Below are 22,071 nucleotides of genomic sequence, written 5' to 3' on the forward strand. Positions count from 1 at the left end.
AGATGGCACCTAGAAGGGAAATACCTACACCCATTTTACAACTTTCCAACCAATACACCCCGGGATGTTTACACGCGATGGAATACTCGGTTGGGATGGCTTTACAACCGGGAGTTTGCTGTTGCTCCTACTATTCAGTGGGCAAGGTTGAGGGAGATTGGCTTGGTTGATAGGATGTCCCAATACCTAACAAAAATCTTTTTGGGGGACGGATTTCAATTTACATGCAAGGGGTGGTTCAACTTGTTTAAATTATATCTTAGGACCTAGGTAGTTATAGCGGTCCAAAATCAAATATCGGTCAAGGGCCGATATTTGGGATATAGATTATCATGGTGGGATATCAATATTTTTATATCATGCATAATCAATATATATAAACATAAAACATATATAAAAGTAATATAAAAAGTCAAAATTCAAAACTGTCAATGTTCGAAACATAATCTTATGTAAGCCATGTAATCTTCCTCCAAGTCCACATCAACCAAGGCATCCAATTATTTATCTAGATCATCCACATCAACTCTAATTAATTGCATCATCATCATTTAAGAATTATGTACTTAACACATCAGCATATCAAAACTATAGAACTTAAGTATGTAACAATTAACACAACAATAAGACCGGTTAATACATAAAACATGAGTCTATGACCTAAAACTAACAATTAAGTACTTAACATAATAGTAGGTTCAGTTAAGTTAAGTCCATAAGACTTAAGGCCAAGACTTAACACTAAAAAAAGCAAGTAAAATTACTTAACCGATATTCCACCTGGAAATGTCGGTAAATATCGGTTAAATATCGGTAAATATCACCGATATTTGCGGTCCGATATTTTGGACAGATATTTGACACCTCTATTTGAAAAGTACCGATAACCGATATCCCACCTAGAAATTACCTGGAAATCGCCGATATTAACTACTTAGCTTAGGACTAGGGTGGCCTGATATGTGATGCTGTTGTGAGTTGTTTTGAGAGAATGTAGGTAGCAGAGAGCAGCTTGTGAGAAGTCTGCTTGAGAGTAGGCTGAATTCAGGTGTTATAGCGTACTTGTGAAGTGGGATCCTATGAGGAGGACTTGGTGTGGATACGGATACGGTGTGGAAGGTAGTATTGGGCCCGTACTATTGTAAGCATCGGATCGGTAAACATCCCAAGTAAGAATCCTTAGGGTGCTAAGGAAAAAGTAGGAACGGTTGATCGAGTGTGAGTAATCTCGATCGGTATGACCCTCTAGTCAATGTGTCTCAGCGGGACCCTCCAGTCCTGTAGCTCGTTGGACCCTCCGGTCCGGTCTAGCTCGTTCGACCCTCTGGTCCGATCTAAATCGTTGGACCCTCTGGTCCGGTCTATAACACATAGCATACGTATATCAAAATGCACATAATCTCAAACATACACATAACACATAAGACCCTCCGGTCTGCACATAGATACCACTCTAGGTAATGTATAGTGAATAGACTCACCTCGTATGATGTCTAGTATACTCTCTTTCTCGATACCCCCGATCTAGCCTCCTCCTATCAAAATGATAATATCTCTAATCAATACTCTCTTTATGTTCTCATATCTAAATAATGGGTAGAAGACCATTCTAAGCCTTCATGGCCTCTCTTGAATCAGTTTGACCAAAACTCTATGGTCAACTCCAGTCAACTCCAGTCAACAGTGCAACTTTGACCAGACTCGTCGAGTGCACTCAGGTGACTCGGCGAGTCCATGCATGTCCTATGAATCCACCTAAGGCCTCACTCGACTCGTCGAGTTAACCTTTCACCCGACGGGTTACCACTAAGTACGAATCGCGGGGCAACCTGATCCGAGTCGTCGAGTCTTCTCATGGACTCGACGATTTTCCTCCATGGCAACACTCATTTGACCTTTTGAGGCCAAATCTGTTCCTCTAACTTATAGATCTGGCCTTCTAGCACCCAAAAGTCACGTAAAGGTTCAATATTTATGTCCATGCACCACACATCTAGCTCTATTTGATAAAATAACCCTTATAATGGTGTCTTAGGCTCAATACTCTTATGTAACTGCATAAAGCTAGGTTGTTGGGACTCTCTGCACCTCTCAAGGTCCAGATCTGATGTCTATGCCTTAAAGGGACTCCACATACTCCATAACTCAACTAATAGGGGGAGGGGTTAAGGAAACCCTAGATTCATGGAATCTACTATACATACGTGAATAGGCCTGAAATCATCCCTCAAACAACAACTCTTGATGAAATGATAGCAGATCTGAGCCCCCCTTAGGCAGCCTAGATTGAATCTCCATTCATTCCTTGCAAGAATGCTCTAAAATGGTGAAATTAGCTCCCTTCTTCTCTCTCTCTCTTCTCTTTGGTTCAGTAAGGTGTCTCAAGGGTATGTGTGGCCGCAAATGAAGGCCATAAGGACCTTTAAATAGGTCACAGGCCCAAAAATTTAGGGTTTCTTATCACAACGCTGACTTATTGAGTCGACTCACCGACTTGTCGAGTCCATTCACTAATCTGAGTCATCAGTCGCGACCCTACTCGACGAGTCTAGGCGTCAACTCGGTGAGTCCCCCTTCTTAACTAAAAAATAAATACTTAAATTATGATACATGGAAATCCGGATGTTAAAATATTAATTTGGTATTGTTTGATGTTGACAATTCGGGAATCTGGCAACTAGCAGCTAGAGTTTTATCTGCGTGACTTCAGCAGTGCCAGGTGAGTTCTCCTTACTATATCAGCATGGTCTACTGCACAAAGGCCGAACCTTTATGATTTACATCCTGGTTTACGATTGTTGTTATGTTATCGTTGTGCTAGATTTCGTCATGGTTTAGGATGGTTACTATGTTAGATTACATCCTGGTTTAGGATTGTTGCTATGTTAGATTACATCCTGGTTTAGCTTGGTTGCTATGTTATTGCTATGCTAGATTTCATCCTGGTTTAGGATGGTTGCTATGTTAGATTACATCCTAGTTTAGGATGGTTGCTATGTTATTGCTATGCTAGATTTCATCCTGGTTTTGGATGGTTGCTATGCTAGTCATCGGTTAGATCGGTATCCTCGTTATAGGATGGTTTCTATGTTATTGATCAGTTAGATCCGTAATGGTTGCCATGTTAGTGATCTATTAAATCTGCATGTTTATTTGTTTATAAGTATGTGCACATGCTTGTTGGTTTGGGGAATGGGTTGAGGCAGGTCCTGATGTGTGCAATATGCCAAGACACCCTGGGCGGACTGGGTAGACTGCAGGCCCGGGCCAGGCAAATCTAGTCAGGACGAAGGCCCAACGACCGGTCTGGATAGGCTGAAGGCCCTGAGGAGGGCAGTCCAAACATGCCGAGGGCTCGGAGAGCGGTACAGATAGACTAAGGACCGGGATTCGGTCCAGTCAGACTGATGGCTCATAATGCATGTTGTTTTTTGTTTATTGTTTATATGTTTATATGATATGGTTATTATTATATGGCGTTGGTATTTCGGGGGTAACTCACTAAGCCTTCGAGCTTAAATCTATCAATTATTGTTTCAGGTATTATGATGATCACGGGAAGGCGAAGGCATGATCGTTCACCTCCTTACAATTTCATGATTGATTCTGGGGATACTCTAATGTTTAAATTATTTTGAAAGTAAACTGTAATAACTTAATGGTTTAAATGTTTTAATAAGTTTTAAGTCGGCTTGAATTTTATGGATGTTACACTAGCATAGCAACCATCCTAAACCAGGATGAAATCTAGCATAGCAATAACATAGCAACCATCCTAAACCAGGATGTAATCTAACATAGAAACCATCCTAAACATGGTTGAAATCTAGCACAACAATAACATAGCAACCATCCTAAACTAGGATGTAAATCAGAAAGGGTCGGCCTTGGTGTTGTAGACCAGGTTGATATAGTAATGAGAAATCACCTGACACTGCTGAAGTCACGCAGATAAAACTGCAGCTGCTAGTTGACAGATTCTCGAACTGTCAACATCAAACAATACCCAATTAATAATTGGTTCCAAGCCCAGGGTCCAACTGACACTCCAAAGGCCCAAAAGTCAAGTAATGGGCCAAAGCCCAACATATGGCCCAATTTTCCAAACCGGGCCCAACCCTTCACATGGGCCTTATCTTAAGGCCCAACCACCTATCCTGGTCCAAACACTTGGTATTCGAATGGCCCAGTCTCTTATAATCATGACGGCCCAATTATGGCCCATCTATAGCCCAATTTTCCAAATTGGGCCTAAGTCCCTCACATGGCCTTACCCTAAAGTCCATCCAATTATTTTAGTTCATTTACTTGTTCTTGGATAGTCCATCAGTCGTCCAATCACCAAAGCCCAAAAGAGAGGCCTAACCTAAGGCCCAAGTGAAATTAGAGTTTTCACATGAAATAAAGATTAGGGTTAAAGTGTTCCAACTTAACCCATTAAGGACTAAATCCATTAAGTCTAATATTATCTTAGGTTTACTTGTAATGATTATTGAATAACATTTTAATTTTAGTAATTACTTCAAGTGCCGGTCCCAATATTTCCCAAAATTAGGGTTTTATGCCATTAGGGTTTTCCAAACCCTAATTAGGATTTACAGCCCAATACTAGCCCATTAGACACATGGTTGGGCTTCTAGGTCCATTAGGGCTTCATTAAGCCCACCGAGGTTTTATTAAGTTAATTAGGGTTCCACTAGGCCCATTAGGATTTCGCTAGTCAGGAACCACCCACTACCACCTTGGGTAGTGGTGGTCAACGGCAGATCATGGCGACGGCCACCACCTAACGGTGGTGGTGATGGATATTTTTTATTATTCCGATCAATACAATGTTACAACACGATAACAAAAAACCACACACACACAAAAACACCTACACATGCTCTAATATAGACTCACACACACACAACCGCACTATGGTGGCAGCCACCACCTCACGGTGGTGGTGATGGCTCACTTTTATCCCAAAATACACAACACACACATACTTAATGCATTACAATAACATTACACACTCACACACACCTAAATACTTATCAAAAGACGCATACAACCACCTTCCATGGTGGCTGGTGGCAACGAAAGGTGGCAATAGACGTCTGCTATCTATCGGGACGTCATCGGAATGGATCAGTCGCTGGACCAGTGGTGGTGGCGCAACAATGAAAGAAGGTGGAGAAGGTGAATGGGTCAGAAAAAGAAATCCTAGCCATCGCAACATCCGGTGACAGTCTTCTCCTTCCACGAAAGCGAGCAACGGCAGCAGCAGCTTCGGTCTTCGACCTTGATGATTGTAGGAGCGGCGGCAGCTGGGTTTTCGGCGGTCACAACAGTGATAGAAACACAATGATAGTTTCTCGACGGGATGGAGGAACAGAAGAGAGATATGCCTTTACTAGTTAGAGACAGCGGCGACAACCCGGACCCCGTCCTCCGATCACCCTGACGACGTCGGCTTGCGGTGAACATCTTCATCGGAAATGGAGCTATTGATGTTTCCGGCTTGGAGCGACGGCGGCTGGAGGGGGGTAAGGAACAAGGGTGGCGGCTGGTGTATGATATTAGGGTCAGGGTTAGGTTGCATGAGGGTTATAATGTTTATAAATGGAGGATAATAAGGTGATGGGTTCAACCCTTGTCCATCTTCAACCTTTTGTGAATTTTACACGTTTAGTCCCTCTCCATAAGAAATCTTTTCAACTTAAATCCGAAATTTACTTCTTTAGTCCCTGTCTCTTAAAAATCCTTATAAATTGAGTCCGAAATAATACCAAATACCCCCTGACTTCTAAAATCCTTTGCAAAATAAATCCCGAAATTATACTTTAACCCCCGGAGATTCAGATATCGCCATTTGGCATCCCGAAACCAACACCCCACTAATTATCGTTTGGTTTTGGGGTATAATAATACAAAATAATATTAAAAATTACTTCTCGGGGTTCCGGGTTTATATTTAATTAGTCTATTTTAAACAGGATGTTACAACTCTTAACTTGTAACGATGTGAAAATTTAAAATAGTTTTTCATATTTCAAACATAACATATCTCATATAAATCTTCTCAAAACTCAAGTGAATCAAATGTTATCACAGTAAAACATATCCCAGAATCTCAAATGCAAAATCCTTTGTCAGTGTGTACAAATCACATAGCATATAAGACCCTCCGGTCTGCACATAGTTACCACTCTAGGTAATGTATAGTGAGAAGACTCACCTCGTATGATGTCTAGTATACTCTCCTTCGCAATACCCCCGATCTAGCCTCCTCCTATCAAAATGATAATATCTTTAATCAATACTCTCTTTATGTTCGCATCTCTAAAGAATGGGTAGAAGACCATTCTACCCCTCCATGGCCTCTGTTGAATCAGTTTGACCAAAACCCTACGGTTAACGGAAGTCAACTCCAGTCAATGGTCCAACTTTGACCAGACTCGTCGAGTGCACTCGGGTGCCTCGGCGAGTCCATGCGTGTCCTCTAAATCCTCGTAAAGCCTCACTCGACTTGTCGAGTTAACCTTTCACCCGACGGGTTACCACTGAGCACAAATCGCGGGGCAACCCGATCCGACTCATCGAGTTTTCTCATGGACTCGGTGAGTTTCCTCTCTGGCAACACTCGTTTGACCTTCTGAGGTCAGATCTGTTCCTCTAACTTATAAAGGCCTTCTAGGACCCAAAAGTCACGTAAATGTTCAATATTTATGTCCATGCACCACACATCTAGATCTATTTGATAAAATAACCCTTATAATGGTGTTTTAGGCTCAATACTCTTATGTGACTGCATAAATCTAGGTTGTTGGGACTCTATGGACCTCTCAAGGTCTAGATCTAATGTTTATGCCTCAAAGGGACTTCACATACTCCATAACTCAACTAAAAGGGGGGGGGGGGGTAAGGAAACCCTAGATTTATGGAATCTACTATACATACGAGAATAGGCCTGGTTATTGTTTTAAAATTTCACGTCGTTACAGGTGGGTATCAGAGCCTTGGTTTGAGGGGTTCGGATACACCTTCAGGCGTATCTGAACTCAAACTGAGGATTTGAGAAAATCTTTCATAAAAGAAACAATTTTTCTAAAAAGAGCAAAAGATTTTGAGAAAAGCAAAAAGGAGCAGTGTGTATGATCAGCCAGCGCCCGAATGGTGATTTCCTAAAATACCCTTACATTGTGTGTTATGAGATATCATGGGATGTGCTATGCATGCTAGAGTAAGCTAGATAAATCATATCTTAGGACTAGAGTGGCATGATATGTGATGCCTTAGCCTAAGAGTTTATGCTGTTGTGAGTTGCTTTGGGTGTATGTAGGTAGCATAGAGTAGCTTGTGAGAAGCCTTCTTGAGATTAGGCTGAATTCAAGGGGGTACAGAGTACTTGTGAATTGGGATCCTAGGAGGAGGACTTGGTGTGGATACGGATACAGTGTGGAAGGTAGTATTGGGCCCGTACTACTGAAAGCACCGGATCGGTAAACATCCTAAGTAAGAATCCTTAGGGTGCTAAGAAACAAGTAGGAACGGTTGATCGAGTGTGAGTAATCTCGATCAAGTATCTGATTATTTGATGTCATATTTCAAAGGCATCATGGTAGGGACGAGCCACAACCCAGGAGGCAGTGGTACTAGTGATGAGGAGATCCGTAGGATGATTCACAAAGAGGAGGTCGTCGCAGTCCAAGCTGAGATATTGGAGATGTTTAGGTGTATGAAGACCATGCTGATTGAGACATTCGACGAGCGATATGTTGCTCTTACTGAGGCGGCTGCTGCTGCAGCCACTGCAGCTGTCGCTGCCACGAGGCCACAGGTGGGTGACTCATTGTTGTACCGAGAGTTCAGCGACACGAAGCCACCAGAGTTTGCCGGGACTCAGGATCCGATAGCCGCAATGAGGTAGATCTCTGACATTTAGGGATGCTTTTACAAATGTTCATGTCCTGAGCATATGAGGGTACGATTCATGCAGAACCAGCTTCACTTGGGAGGGAAGGACTGGTGGAAGTTTGTAACAGCTGACTTCACTCCTGCAGAGATTATAGAGGTGACTTGGGAGCGGTTCACCACCATGTTCCGAGATGAGTATGTTCCCCCATTGGAGCGGGAACGGTTGGCGTAGGAGTTCTTGTCCCTCAATCAGGGGACGGAGTCCATGACTGTGATTACACGGATGTTTCACGATAGGGTGTTGTTTTGCCCTGAGCATGTGTCTACAGAGCAGGCACACATGAGTCGATATCTGAGCATACTAAGGAGAAATTCATGAGTTCGTGGCAAACTCGACATACCGGGCATTTGTCGAGCTCCAGGCAAATGCCCGAAAGAGGGAGATCGAGCTACAGACTTAAGCTAGGGAGGAGGCCAAGTCTCAGAGGAGGGATTGGCGGCCGGCGCAGTCTCATCCGGCAGCCAAGCGGGCAAAGCCCGCTGATTCGAGATCTAGAGGACCAAAGGGTCGCACTTGTGGGAAGTGCGGCAACAGTTATAAGGGAGTGTGTAGAGTGGGGGTGTGCTACAAGTGTGGCAAGGAGGGGCATTTCGTTAGGGATTGCCCCAAGGGGTTTGCAGTTTGCTTCCACTACAACCAGATTGGCCATCGGAAGGCCGAGTGCCCACAGCTACTTCAGGGACCAGCACGGGGATATGTACCTACTACTACTAGAGCCACTGAGGCACAACCAGTGAAGGCCGAGGCACCTAAAGATCGTGGGAGAGCCTTTCAGTTGATAGCAGAGGAGGTCCGTGCAACGCCCGATGTCGTGGCTAGTATGTATACTTTTATTTATTTATGTTGAGTTTGAGATATTGTGCTTATATTGTGGCTGGTATGTATTCTTTTATTTATGTATTCTTTTATTTATTCATTAGCATTTAGTTAAGACATCAGTATCCGACGAGAGGCGTTGAGTCGACCTCTGTGAGTTTCTATAGCTAACGAGCGAGCGGTATTTGCTACAGATGTGATTCGAGGATCTGTACTCGAGATGTTCGGTGTTGAGTTCCCGATAGATTGGTACCGATTGCGATGGGAGATGTTTGTGTCATCGTGAACATGGACTGGTTGAGCCGATTTTGAGATGTTATCGACTGCGAGCGTCAGTTGGTGACCATACGAGACCCTAGTGGTGGAGTACTTACGGTGTATGGCGAGGGCACCCGAGTTGGGTCAACATTTTGCTCGGCTGCCAAGGCGAGACTGAGTCTACAACAGGGCTATAGAGGGTTTGTAGCCTATGTAATGGATACACGAATTGCCACAGAGAGGCCGAGTTTTGTCGATGAGGTTCCGATAGTGCGAGAGTTTCCGGATGTTTTCCCCGAGGAGTTTTCAGGTGTACCTCCCGAGAGGCAGGTGGAGTTTCGCATCGATTTAGTTCCGGGGCGGCACCTATTACCAAGGCACCCTATCGCCTTGATCCTCCAGAGATGTAGGAGTTATCCTCGCAGCTTTAGGAGCTGTTAGGGAAGGGATTCATCCGACCGAGTAGCTTGCTATGGGGAGCGCCGATCCATTTTATCAAGAAAAAGGATGGTTTGCACCGAATGTGCATTGATTACCGAGAGTTGAACAAGTTGACGGTCAAGAGCCATTACCCACTACCAAGGATCGACGATCTGTTCAATCATTTGTAGGGTGAATATTGGTTTTCCAAGATAGACTTGAGATCTGGATATCATCAGATGAGGGTGCGTGATGAGGATATTCAGAAGATGGCATTTAGGACTCGTTATGGGCATTACAGGTTCGTAGTGATGCCTTTTGGGCTCACCAATGCACCATTAACGTTCATGGAGCTCATGAACCAAGTATGCATGCCAATGTTGGATCGATCGGTGATTGTGTTCATCGACGATATTCTAGTGTATTCGAGATCCAGAGAGCAACATGAGGAGCATCTGAGGGAGATTCTTGGGGTATTGAGATCATAGAGGCTTTATGCCAAATTCTCTAAGTGTAATTTTTGGTTACGAGAGGTCCAGTTCTTGGGACATCTCGTTAATTAGAATAGGATATTGGTCGATCCGGCCAAGATTGAGGCTGTTATGAGTTGGGAGGTGCCGAGATCCCCCACTGAGATCAGGTGTTTGCTAGGGTTGGCCGGCTATTATCGGAGATTTATCAGGGATTTCTCCAAGATTTCCGTTCCCCTCACCAGATTGACCCAGAAGGGCGTGACTTTTTCTTGGGGTCCAGAGCAACAGACCTCATTTGAGACTCTTCGCCAGAGATTATGCGAAGCTCCCATGTTAGCCCTTCCGGAGGGAATGGAGGATTTTTTGGTGTACTGTGACGCGTCTATATCTGGGTTGGGCGCAATGCTTTTGCAAAGAGGGCACGTGATAGCATACGCATCGAGGCAGCTGAAGCCTCATGAGATGAGGTACCCACCCACGATTTGAATTTGGGGGCAGTAGTGTTCGCCCTCAAGATATGGCGCCATTATTTGTATGGGGTTCGGTGTACCATATACACGGACCACAAGAGTTTGAAGTATCTGATGGATCAACCCAACCTGAACATGCGCTAGAGGAGATGGTTGGATGTGGTAAAGGATTATGATTGTGAGATCCTGTACCACCCAGGCAAGGCTAACATTGTAGCCGATGCTCTGAGTCGTAGGGCAGAGAGTGCCCCAATTCGAGATATATGTATGAGGATGACGGTGATGACTCCGGTGTTGGATACCATTCGAGAGTCCCAGGCAGAGGCTGTGAGACAAAAGAGCCGCAAGAGAGAGCGGTTGATTGGGCAGGTATCCGAGTTTGTTACCGATAGTCGAGGGCTTATGACCTTTCATGGTCGGATTTGGGTGTCGTTTATCGGCGGGGCATGTAGCATACTGATGGAGGAGGTGTACAGATCGAGATTCTCGATCCATCCCCAGGCCACTACGATGTATTTGGACCTGAAGAGAGATTATTGGTGGGCCTGTATAAAGAGGGATGTTACATGGGTAGTAGAGAGGTGCTTGACCTTTCGTCAAGTTAAGGCCGAGCACCAGTGTCCGCATGGCAAGTTGCAGCCACTAAAGGTTCCCCAGTGGAAGTGGGAATAGATTTCTAGAAACTTCATCACCAAATTGCTGAGGAACATGAGGGGTGTTGATGCAATTTGGGTGACTGTGGATCGGCTAACAAAGAGCACTCACTTCCTTGCTATCAGTGAGAGTTCTTCTGCGGAGAGGCTGGCAGAGATATATGTGAGAGAGGTCATGTCGCGACATGGAGTGCCGATCTCGATTGTGTCAGACCGAGATGTATGTTTCACTTCTAGGTTCTTGAAGAAATTTCATGAGGAGTTGGGTACAAGATTGCACTTCAATACCGCCTATCACCCACAGACAGACGGGTACAGTGAGCAGACGATTCAGACGCTCGAGGACATGCTTCGAGCATGTGTTATGGACTTCGATGGAAGTTGGGACACCTACCTACCTTTGGCTGAGTTTTTTATAACAACATCCACCATTCAAGTATTGGTATGCCTCCCTTTGAGCTTTTATATGGGAGGAGGTGTCGGACTCCCATCTGTTGGGGAGAGGTAGGGCAACGAGTGATGGGTAGCACTAAGATAGTACTTAAGACGAACAAGCAGATACATCAGGTCAGACAGAGGTTACTGACAGCCCAGAGCCGCCAGAAGAGTTATGTGGATAGGAGGCGACCCAAGCTCGAGTTCTAAGTTGGAGACTTTGTACTCATGAAGGTATCTCCTTGGAAATGAGTGATCCAATTCACGAAGAGTAGGCAAGGTAGCATACCGTTTATAGCTACCCGAGGGGTTTGGTCAGATCCATGATACCTTCCACGTATCCCAATTGAGGAAGCGTATAGCCGATGAGACGGTGGTAGTGCCACTAGAGGATATTCAGGTGGATGCGAACTTGAATGACATGGAGAGGCCGATCGCGATACTGGACCGGAAGATGAAGGTTCTGAGGAACAAGGAGGTACCTCTAGTTCAGGTCCAGTGGCAACATCGGAAAGGGTCCGAGCTGACATAGGAGCCGGAGACGGAGATGCGGGAGCAGTATCCAGAGTTATTTGCAGAGTGAGACTTCGAGGGCGAAGTCTGATTCTAGTGGGGGAGAATTGTAACATCCGGATTTCCAGGTATCATACTTTAAGTATTTATTTTTGAGTTAAGAAGGGGGATTCGTCGAGTTGATGCCTAAACTCATCGAGTAGGGTCGCGACTGATGACTCAGATTAATGAATGGACTCAGCGAGTCGGTGAGTCGAATCGAGTAGTCAGCGTTGTGGTCAGAAACCCTAAATCTTTGGGCCTGTGACCTATTTAAAGGTCCTTATGGCCTTCATTTGCGGCCACACATACCCTTGAGACACCTTATTGAACCAGAGAGCAGAGAGAGAGAGAAGATGGGAGCCAATTTCACCATTTTAATGCATTCTTTCAAGGAAGGAAAGGATATTCAAGCTAGGCTATTTGAGGGGGGCTTAGATCTGCTATCATTTCATCAAGGGTTGTTGTTTGAGGTATGATTTGAGGCCTATTCTCGTATGTATAGTAGATTCCATGAATGTAGGGTTTCCTTACCCCCCCCCCCCACCCATTTTAGTTGAGTTATGGAGTATATGGAGCCCCTTTGAGGCATAGACATTAGATATGGACCTTGAGAGGTCCAGAGAGTCCCAGCAACCTAGCTTTATGCAGTCACATAAGAGTATTGAGCCTAAGACACCATTATAAGGGTTATTTTACCAAATAGAGCTAGATGTGTGGTGCATGGACATAAATATTGAACTTTAAGTGACTTTTGGGTGCTAGAAGGCCAGAAGGCCAGATCTATAAGTTAGAGGAACAGATCTGACCTCATAAGGTCAAATGAGTGTTGCCATGTAGGAAACTCGCCGAGTCCATGAGAAGACTCGACGAGTCGGATCGAGTTGCATCGCGATTCGTGCTCAGTGGTAACCCGTCGGGTGAAAGGTTAACTCAATGAGTCAAGTGAGGAATTAGGAGGATTCAAAGGACACGCATGGACTCGCCAAGTCACCCGAGTGCACTCAACGAGTCTGGTCAAAGTTGTACTGTTGACTGGAGTTGACCGTAGGGTTTTGGTCAAACTGATTCAAGAGAGGCCATGGAGGGGTTGAATGGTCTTCTACCCATTCTTTAGAGATGAGAACATAAAGAGAGTATTGATTAGAGATATTATCATTTTGATAGGAGGAGGCTAGATTGGGGGTATCGAGAACGAGAGTATACTAGACATCATACGAGGTGAGTCTTCTCACTATACATTACCTAGAGTGTCTTATGTGTTATGTGTATGATTGAGATTATTTGCATTGTGATATATGTATGCTATGTGTTATATATATTGGACCAGAGGGTCCAATGATTTAGACCGGACCGGAGGGTCCAACGAGGTACGGGACTAGAGGGTCCCGCTATGATACATTGACCGGATGTTCGTACCGAGTTCTAGCCTCGAGTGGCTTATGTGTTGTATGTGGTATTTTTGAGGAACTCACTAAGAATTTATCCTTACAGTGTTATGTGATATGTGTTTCAGGTACTAGCGAGGATCGCGGGAAGGCACGGGCGTGATTTGTACACACAGACAGAGGATTTTGCATTTGAGATTATAGGATATGTTTTACTGTGATCACTTTTGATACACTTGAGTTTTGAGATGATTTATATGAGATATGTTATGTGTGAAAAATGAAAAATTATTTTAAACTTTTACGTCGTTACATCCCAAACCTGATGCCGAAGATGATCCTTCTGATGAGATTATGTTTGAAGAAGTCAACACAACAGTTGGTGCTATTCTATCTTATACGTAAACCTTCTTCTTCTAAACAACTTTTTGATTTAGGTCTCTCCTCATCCTCTGAGGAATCTTAAAAAGAAATTATTGAAGAAAACAAGCAGTCGTCACCTCCTCCTGAAGGCACCTTAGAAGGTGATCATGATAACCAATTCCATGAAAATCAAGTTGATGACTCCAAGCCCACATAGGCCAATAATGATGGAACTGAAGATGATAAGAAATCTGAAGGTTCCACCTCAGACACATGATACTATAATGAAAACATTGCGAATCCGAGATAGTATTACCGCATCAAATTCCAAAATCGATAATGTTGATCTAAATTTCGCAAGCTTTGACACCCAAACATGACCAGAAAGTCATAAGTCTTGATTCCAAGGTTGAAATCATCCTCAAGTCTCTTTCCGAGATCAAGGTAGCTGCTCCCTCATAACTTTACCGAGGCAATCAGTTAGAATAACTCATCTCGCTTCACCTCAGTGGCACCCTTGAAGATGTTGAAGCACACTATAAGGAAAACATGGATTATCACATCTCCACTTTGACCACAATGCTTAAAGTTCATGATGGCATGCTTTCTTCCACCAACACCCTATTCAAGAAAACTCACGTCTGACATGAAAAACAATTTTAGAGGTTATAGAAAGAAATTCGACAGAAAGACGTGATGAACATGGTTATGCAGTAATTGCTCATCAAGATTATTCATGCAACTCAACATCACCTGGATATTCCAAACTGCAAGTTTGATGAAATGCTTCACATCCTTGATGAAAAATTTGATCATTTCAAAGGTCAAGCTCCTACTGCCGATAGATACGATTCGCTTTCTAAGCAAATCGACATCGGTTTTTAGAAATGTTTTGAAAGATTGAATGAGCTTAAGACCGATCAAATACTTGCATCAGAAGTTGGGCCTTCTGATGAAAGAGGTTGAGAATAAGAACAAAAGCATGTGCAATGGAAACCAATCTTAGACTATGCACTCTGAGATCAATCAACTGATGACGAAATTCTAGAAGTCAAAACCCTTGAACCTCTTGAAGTAGATCGTGATAATGAAGATTTGGTTGAAGATGTGATTTTGGGATTACAAGACATCAAGGAACCTCCTACCAAACTCCTTTATGAAGCAAAGAAGGTGAAATTGTTCAGATAGATGAAGGTTTCTTGTCTGTCATCTTTATATGAAACCTTTCAAAGGAGCCGATACATGTCTAAGATAAAAACCAAGCTAACAATTCAAGCCTTCTTAGGTACACAATCTATACGTCCTCTAATTCTTTCTCTGAAGATTGTTCAGATAGATGAAGGTTCGCCCACCAGGAAACCTGATGAGATTCCTGAAGAGCCTTTGATTCCTCCTCCATCCAAGCTATTCATCACAGAACCCAGTCATCAAATCATCTCCTCCATTTTTGGAAAAGGTGACAACCCCTAAAACAACTGCAAAAATATTGGTACAGGTTCGGATAGTCCAGTGAAGACGTTTAAAAAGTCTGAGGGTTGGTCCAATGATCAAATTCAACATGATATAGAAGAACGCATCCGTTTTCAAGCTCTCAAAGACAACCCAAATCCGATGCTGGGAATTTTTGCTCTCCTACGAGATGGAATTATTTGTGATATCCATTTGCGCCATTCATGTACCATGATCTTCCAACTCAAGATGTTGATCAACACAAATTTCCAATCTCTTCTCTTGGACACTACTATATCATGTTTGTACCTCTGCATCCAACTGATGATCCACAAAACATTCATCCAAACTAAGTGTGAGAGATTAATAACCTTTTATTCCATCAATGCACGACCCAAAAAGGAAGTGTGATCTCAGAAAAGGATTATCAAGATAATGGGATACGGTAATAAGGTTCAAACTAAGTTCGAACTGGACTGTCTTTTGCATAGATATTTCATATCTCGGAATAGAGAATCCACTATCACCATCACGGACGCAGACTTTAGTTCAATAAATCCCAATGATATTCTCACATTAGTTGATCATTTCTGAGACCGTAAAACCAATGACTAAAGCAATGGAGCCTACAACACTGCAGTCAACATCCTAAAGGACTACATTGCATAAATTTTCTAGATCCAGTTTTGAGTTTGATCATCTCTTTGGTATGGAAGATCACCTAACCAAGATCAAGATTGAGTTTCCTGAGGCCCAGATCTTAGCAGAAGGACCAATCGAAGAACCAAAACTTGGTTACATCTACCTCACAAAGAATTCCAATCAAAAGGAATTCTTCCGAGTGCTTGACAAACATCTTATTCCTAACAAGATTCTTCAAAAGTTCGTCTCAATGCTGCTAAGAGTGATTCTTCCGAACATGTCAAAAAGAAATTTATTGAGCATCGCAAATGGTACATCAAGGTCAAAATCTGGCTCCAAAGGGCTTATCTATTTGTGTTTAAAGAAGCTAAGTGATGAATCAGATGATTTTTAAAATCACTTAGGGGAGACTTTTGATACATGAAAAAGTGATTCTTTAGCAATCCGAGATAGAGGATTCTGAAGTGAAGTGTCTTCAGAAATGGAGCTAGTTCTGAAGTGAAGATCAGTCTGAGATGCATCTTTTGTTTCTTGTTATTTTATGTCTGTAATGTGCATTAAATATTCCTAGTATTATTTGGTTTTATAGTTATTGTTCTAAGTCTGTAAGATTTATTTTTTTTATCACTCCTTGTCTATTTAAGGAGATGTAAACTTCATTCTATGTATGCAAGAGTGAAAAACATTCACCTTTCTCACCAATACCAAAAAGCATTCAGTCGATCAATCTATTTACCATTCTTATTGTTCTTAAATCTCCTTACACTCTTCATACTTATTATTTAAACTCTTTGAGTACTTTGTTGAACTTCTTGATTTTCAAGACAAGACCGGTTTACCAGACTTGGCTAGACCATAATAATTTGCAGCAAACATTGATCTTAAGTTAATTAAAGGTTTGAGTTTTCAAAACCTGTCCACGCAGATCTTTTTGCTCTCACGGATACGTGAATCCTGTTGAGATGATTCACCGAATTTGGTTCTCTGTTTTTTAAAAGGGATGCCTTTCGCTTATGAGCGATGTATTTCTTACAACCTTCTAAGGTGGCTAGTCCATTTTCTTACGAAGCCAAATCATCTGAGACTGGGGCATGGTGAGTTGGATCAAACACAACCGAAGTGTCGAGATGATGTTTCAAGTGAGGAGAATCGGAATGAATAGTGCTCAACATGTGTTGAGGAAGACGTCAGAAAACTCTAAATGCAACTGGATTGGGTAACGTGTAAGTTTTAATTGTTTCGAAGGAACAATATACCTCATGTATGTACAAATTATGTGGAATTTATTCATTTCGTTCGCAGTACAACTGTTCTAGCGTCAGAGCCCAAAATCTTAGACTTGGAATCTCATTCATCTTCCTTTTATTTGTAAACATCCTAAAGTCTTGCCAAAGGACCTATGGTAGATCAACAATGTTTGATTTCCTGGTGAAGATGTTGTAGACGACGTAGAGCCAATCTTTGCTCATTGTGTCCGTCTAGTTGTGTTTGTTGGAAAAACCTCTAAGAATCAGGTGTATCAGAATCGTCCATATGTCTGGAACAGTCGATTTCTTGACTCCTTAGCCTTGAATTCCCTTTGTACCCCGATCCAAGTGAGAAAAGATTGGGATTCTTCTTTTGTGGGTTCTTGCACTCAAAAACCTTGAGGGTTTTCTATAACTCCAATGACACGAAGAAGGTTGCTTTATAAACAGCTACAATTCGATCATCAATGAACGTTTCTTCAAGAACTGCATATTTAAACTTAACTAATTCAAAGGCTTTGTGAAAAAACATAAAAAGGAAGTCACGGTTTGCGATTTTGGTGAGAGGAATAGCGATGGGGTGTTTAGAGATTAATTCGATCTTGATTCTAACAGACTCGTCGATGTCCATAGGATCAAGGGAAAAGAGTTGAGTGGTTTCCCTTAAGATGGGTCCAGTCAAAGAGATTGAAGTAAATCCCTTTTATGAATTCTTGGTTGCAGGTTAGGTGATTTTTGAAGCCATTAAAAAAGGATTCAATAAAACAAAAGAACAGTGAGAATAGAGTTGAAGGTTCTAAGGACACGGTAGTTGAAGTGCAAAAAGAGGGAACACTTAGGATTTAAAATCCTTTTATGGGTGGATGTTTTTGTATTGGGTTGATAATTAATAATGATGGCACCCGAATGAGGAAACATGGTGCATTAAATGCACAAGTCTAAAAGACCTCCCTATACGAAAGTTTGTAAGCATGAGATGGGACGTGCGTTTTTTCAATATGGGTAACCATCATTTCGATTCAAAAACCCTCAGTACTTTATTAGAATACAAGCCAAAAGCATGTTTTTTGCGAGTTAATAGGATAATCATAAAGAAAATTTCCGTTTCAATCATCATGAGAAAAACAAACTTTGGAATTATTTCTTAAATGATGAGCTTAAAATTCATTTATTGTTTGATTAAGAGAATCTAGTAATGATCAGGTTAAGAGATGGAATGACATAAGATACTTCATAAGAAATTTAAAAGTAACATTAGTACTTGATATAGGTTTAGAGATGGCACAATCTCGGAAAGAATGTCAGAGGTAAAAATGATTGAAGAACTTCGAGGTCAAGTTTTGAAAAATTTAGATTTGAGGAGTTCTGAGAAGTGAAGGAGGAATGCTTGGAAAGAGACAAGTATCGATATTTCAATACTAGTTCAGATTTGAATTCTGAGGTAGATTCTTCATAATGAATTCAGAGTGAGAAATACTCTGAGGTGAAACTTTCTCAAAATCTCTCACAAAAGTCTTTCGAACAGAAATCCCAATAAAGTGGAATTCTGAAAGACTTAAGACTAAAAGAGAAAATTCTAAAGTAAAAATGGTATGATCTAGCAATTATTTGACTTTCTGATGTTACAATAAGAGAGTACAAGTTTCTTGGAAGAATTGACGTTCAGTCATCATCATTCCCTCTTTATTCAGAAAATAGTTGAATTTGGTTTCATCTAATGCCTTGGTAAAGACATAAGCAATTTCATCGTCAGATGGAACAAAAATGACCTCAATGTTTCAATTAAGAACATGATCTGTAATAAAATGGTACCAAATATTAATGTATTTCGTCATGGAGTGTTGAATTGGGATGTGAGAAATTATGATGGCACTTTGAGAATCATAGTAGATTGGGATCTGTTGAAATCGATAACCATAGTCTAACAACATAGATTTCATCCATAGAACTTGAGAGGTACAACTTGCAGCAATAATGTATTCCGCTTTAGTTGTGCTATGCAATTTTATTTCTTGGATAACCAGCTAAGAAATCTTCCACCCAAAAAATTAACAACCACCAGATGTGCTTTTTCTATCAAGTTGAAGTCCACCATAGTTTCAGTCCGAATAGGCATTTAACAAGAAGCTTTCATTGGCGGCATATCAACCTCTTAGGTTCTTTCTTCCTTTAAGATATCTGAAGATTTTCTTTACTGCCAAAAGGTGAGAAATCTTCGGAATAACCTGTAATCTGGCACACAGACATGTAGAGAATATGATGCCAGGGTGACTTGAAGTGAGGTAAATTAGTGATCCAATTATTCCTCAATACTTCTTCTGATCAATTGCTTCACCGGATTGGTCCCAGAAGATCTTGTGTCCAAAACCCATCAGAACTTTTTCCGAGGCGTAGGTGTCCATTAAAATATTTCTTTAGAAGTTTGAAAATGTATTTCTCTTGGTGATTGAAGATTCCACTTTTGGTATGTTTGACTTGAAGTCCGACAAAGAAACTTAACTCATGATTTGTAACAACGTAAATTTTCAAACAAAATTTTCATTTTAAAATCACATACTTTTCATAACATAATGTATAAAAAAATATCATTTACTCAAAGTACAAGCACAACTCTTTCTCCGGTGTGTACAATCAAGCTGGTGCCGTCCCGTGATCCTAGGAAACCTGAAACACATAAAACATAACACGGTAAGCACAAAGCTTAGTGAGTTCCCCAAAATACCACATACAACAAATTCACCACTCGAGGCTCTACTTTGTAAGACCCTCCGGTCGATGTGTCTCAGCGGGACCCTCCAGTCCCATAGCTCGTTGGACCCTCTAGTCCGGTCTAGCCCGTTGGACCCTCTGGTCCAGTCAGGTTGAGGACCCTCTGGCCTCATAAATCGTTGGACCCTCTGGTCCGGTCTGTAAAACTCTGCATGGCATAAATCACAAAGAAATAATTCACAACATAACATATAAGGCAGGATAACATAATACTCAATGTAAGCACATAAGACCTTCCGGTCGCACATAACTACCACTCAAGGTAAATTATATTGAGAAGACTCACCTGGCAACTACCAAGTAAAGACCTCTCTCCTAAATCTGGAACTAGCCTCCGCCTAACACAATGAATGAATAGCTCTAAGTGATACTCTAATCAGAACTCTAATGAGCGAAGGCTATTCTTTCTCTTATTAACTCTTTTGAAGTGGATAAAAGACCATTTTACCCCACCATGGTCTCTGCTACTCATGTTGACCAAAACCCCAAAGTCAACAGAAGTCAAACTCGAGTCAACAGTCCACGTTTGACCCGAATCGCCGAGTGCACCCTTGCAAATCATAGAGTCCACTTATTTTCCTCAGAAGTCTCGTGACAGTCCAACTCAGCTTGTCGAGTTGACCCCCAACTCGTCCAGCTATCACATGATTCAGCTCTTTGGGACAAACCCTAACCAACTCGTCGAGCCGGATAATGGACTTGGCGAGTTCATTCGAACCAAATGTTCATTCAGACGATCTCAAACAGATCTATCACTCCAAACACTAGATCTATCATCCCAAGGCCCAAAAATTACGTAAAGCTTCGATCTTTACGTTCATACATAAGGTTATTGCTCCAAAATGCTAATACATGCCTTTCATGAATGATTAAGCCCAAAAACCCTCTTATGGATGAATAAAGTTGGGACATCTATATTCTAAGGACCTCACAAGGTCCAGATCTGAGGTCTAGACTTCTTGATAACACATGCTACTCAAGAACCCAACCGAAATGACAAAAAGCCCTAAATCTCCATAGATATGAGATCCAACTAAATACATGAGAAAGGTGTGGGATTTTTACCTTCCAGAGAAGCTCTTAGAGAAGAAATGCTAGATCCCACAACCTCAACCCAGTCCTTGCTTGAAGCTCACTCCTTTTCTTCCAAAAAGGTCCATCAAAACACTTGATACAAGCTCAAGGACTCTCTCTTAGCTTCCATGGCTGCCTAGGGTTTCACACAGGTGAGTTGAACAGAAGATGAGCCGAAAATAAGGCTATAAATGCCTTTAAATAAGTTACAGGCCCGAAATTGTAGGGTTTCCTTCGCTAGCACTGACTCGGCGATTTGAAACACAGACTCGTCGAGCCAGCTCACTAATCCTCATCACCCAACACGACCTTACTCGATGAGTTGATGCATCAACTCATCGAGTCGCCCATGAAACTCATTATAACTATAGAAATGATATACCCCGGAACCAGGATGTTACAATTCTCCCCCACTTAATTTGATTTTGCCCTCGATATTGCTCTTCATCCATGCATCGCTAGAACCTATAACTCGGAAAGCACCACTTAAAAGGGCCTTATACCCCACCAATATCTCTTCTATAGAAACCTGAATCCAAACAAGAACTCCCAAATCCAGAACAAAACCGACCCCTCTGCCGCTAAGATACCCCCCTTTCTGACCACCCAAAAATCTGGAAGCTCTGGTGGCCTAGCCCGCCGCTAGACTGCCCACTCAAGATATCACTACGTTATTCGCTCCTCGAATAACAAACCCTGATAGCTCACTGCCCCTCTGATTCTCTCCAGACATAAGCTAACAATTGGCTACCGATCACTCATACCAAACATAGCAACGATCCGAATCACGCCCCAAGAAACGGAAGTGTTCACATCCTACCAGGGCTCATCCACTGAACTGCTATCAGAACCCATCTGAACAATGAATTCTCAACACTCTACCCTCAGACACAAGAGAATAATCATGCTTGCTCAGAAGTGTCCTCAGACATCTAAATATCATAAGTCTCAGCTCCATTTCTCATATCCCTTTTTAACACTATGCACCAGGTCTGATCTCGACCCAACATATGAACCTCCAAGGTTATCCATTGCATTATCCCAACCGTCTTATATGTTTCCTTCTCACAATAACTACATCGGCCCATTGTGACACACA

Source organism: Lactuca serriola, chromosome 7 (assembly GCF_051521515.1).
Source record: "Lactuca serriola cultivar US96UC23 chromosome 7, Lser_US96UC23_V15, whole genome shotgun sequence".
NCBI classification, from domain to species: domain Eukaryota; kingdom Viridiplantae; phylum Streptophyta; class Magnoliopsida; order Asterales; family Asteraceae; genus Lactuca; species Lactuca serriola.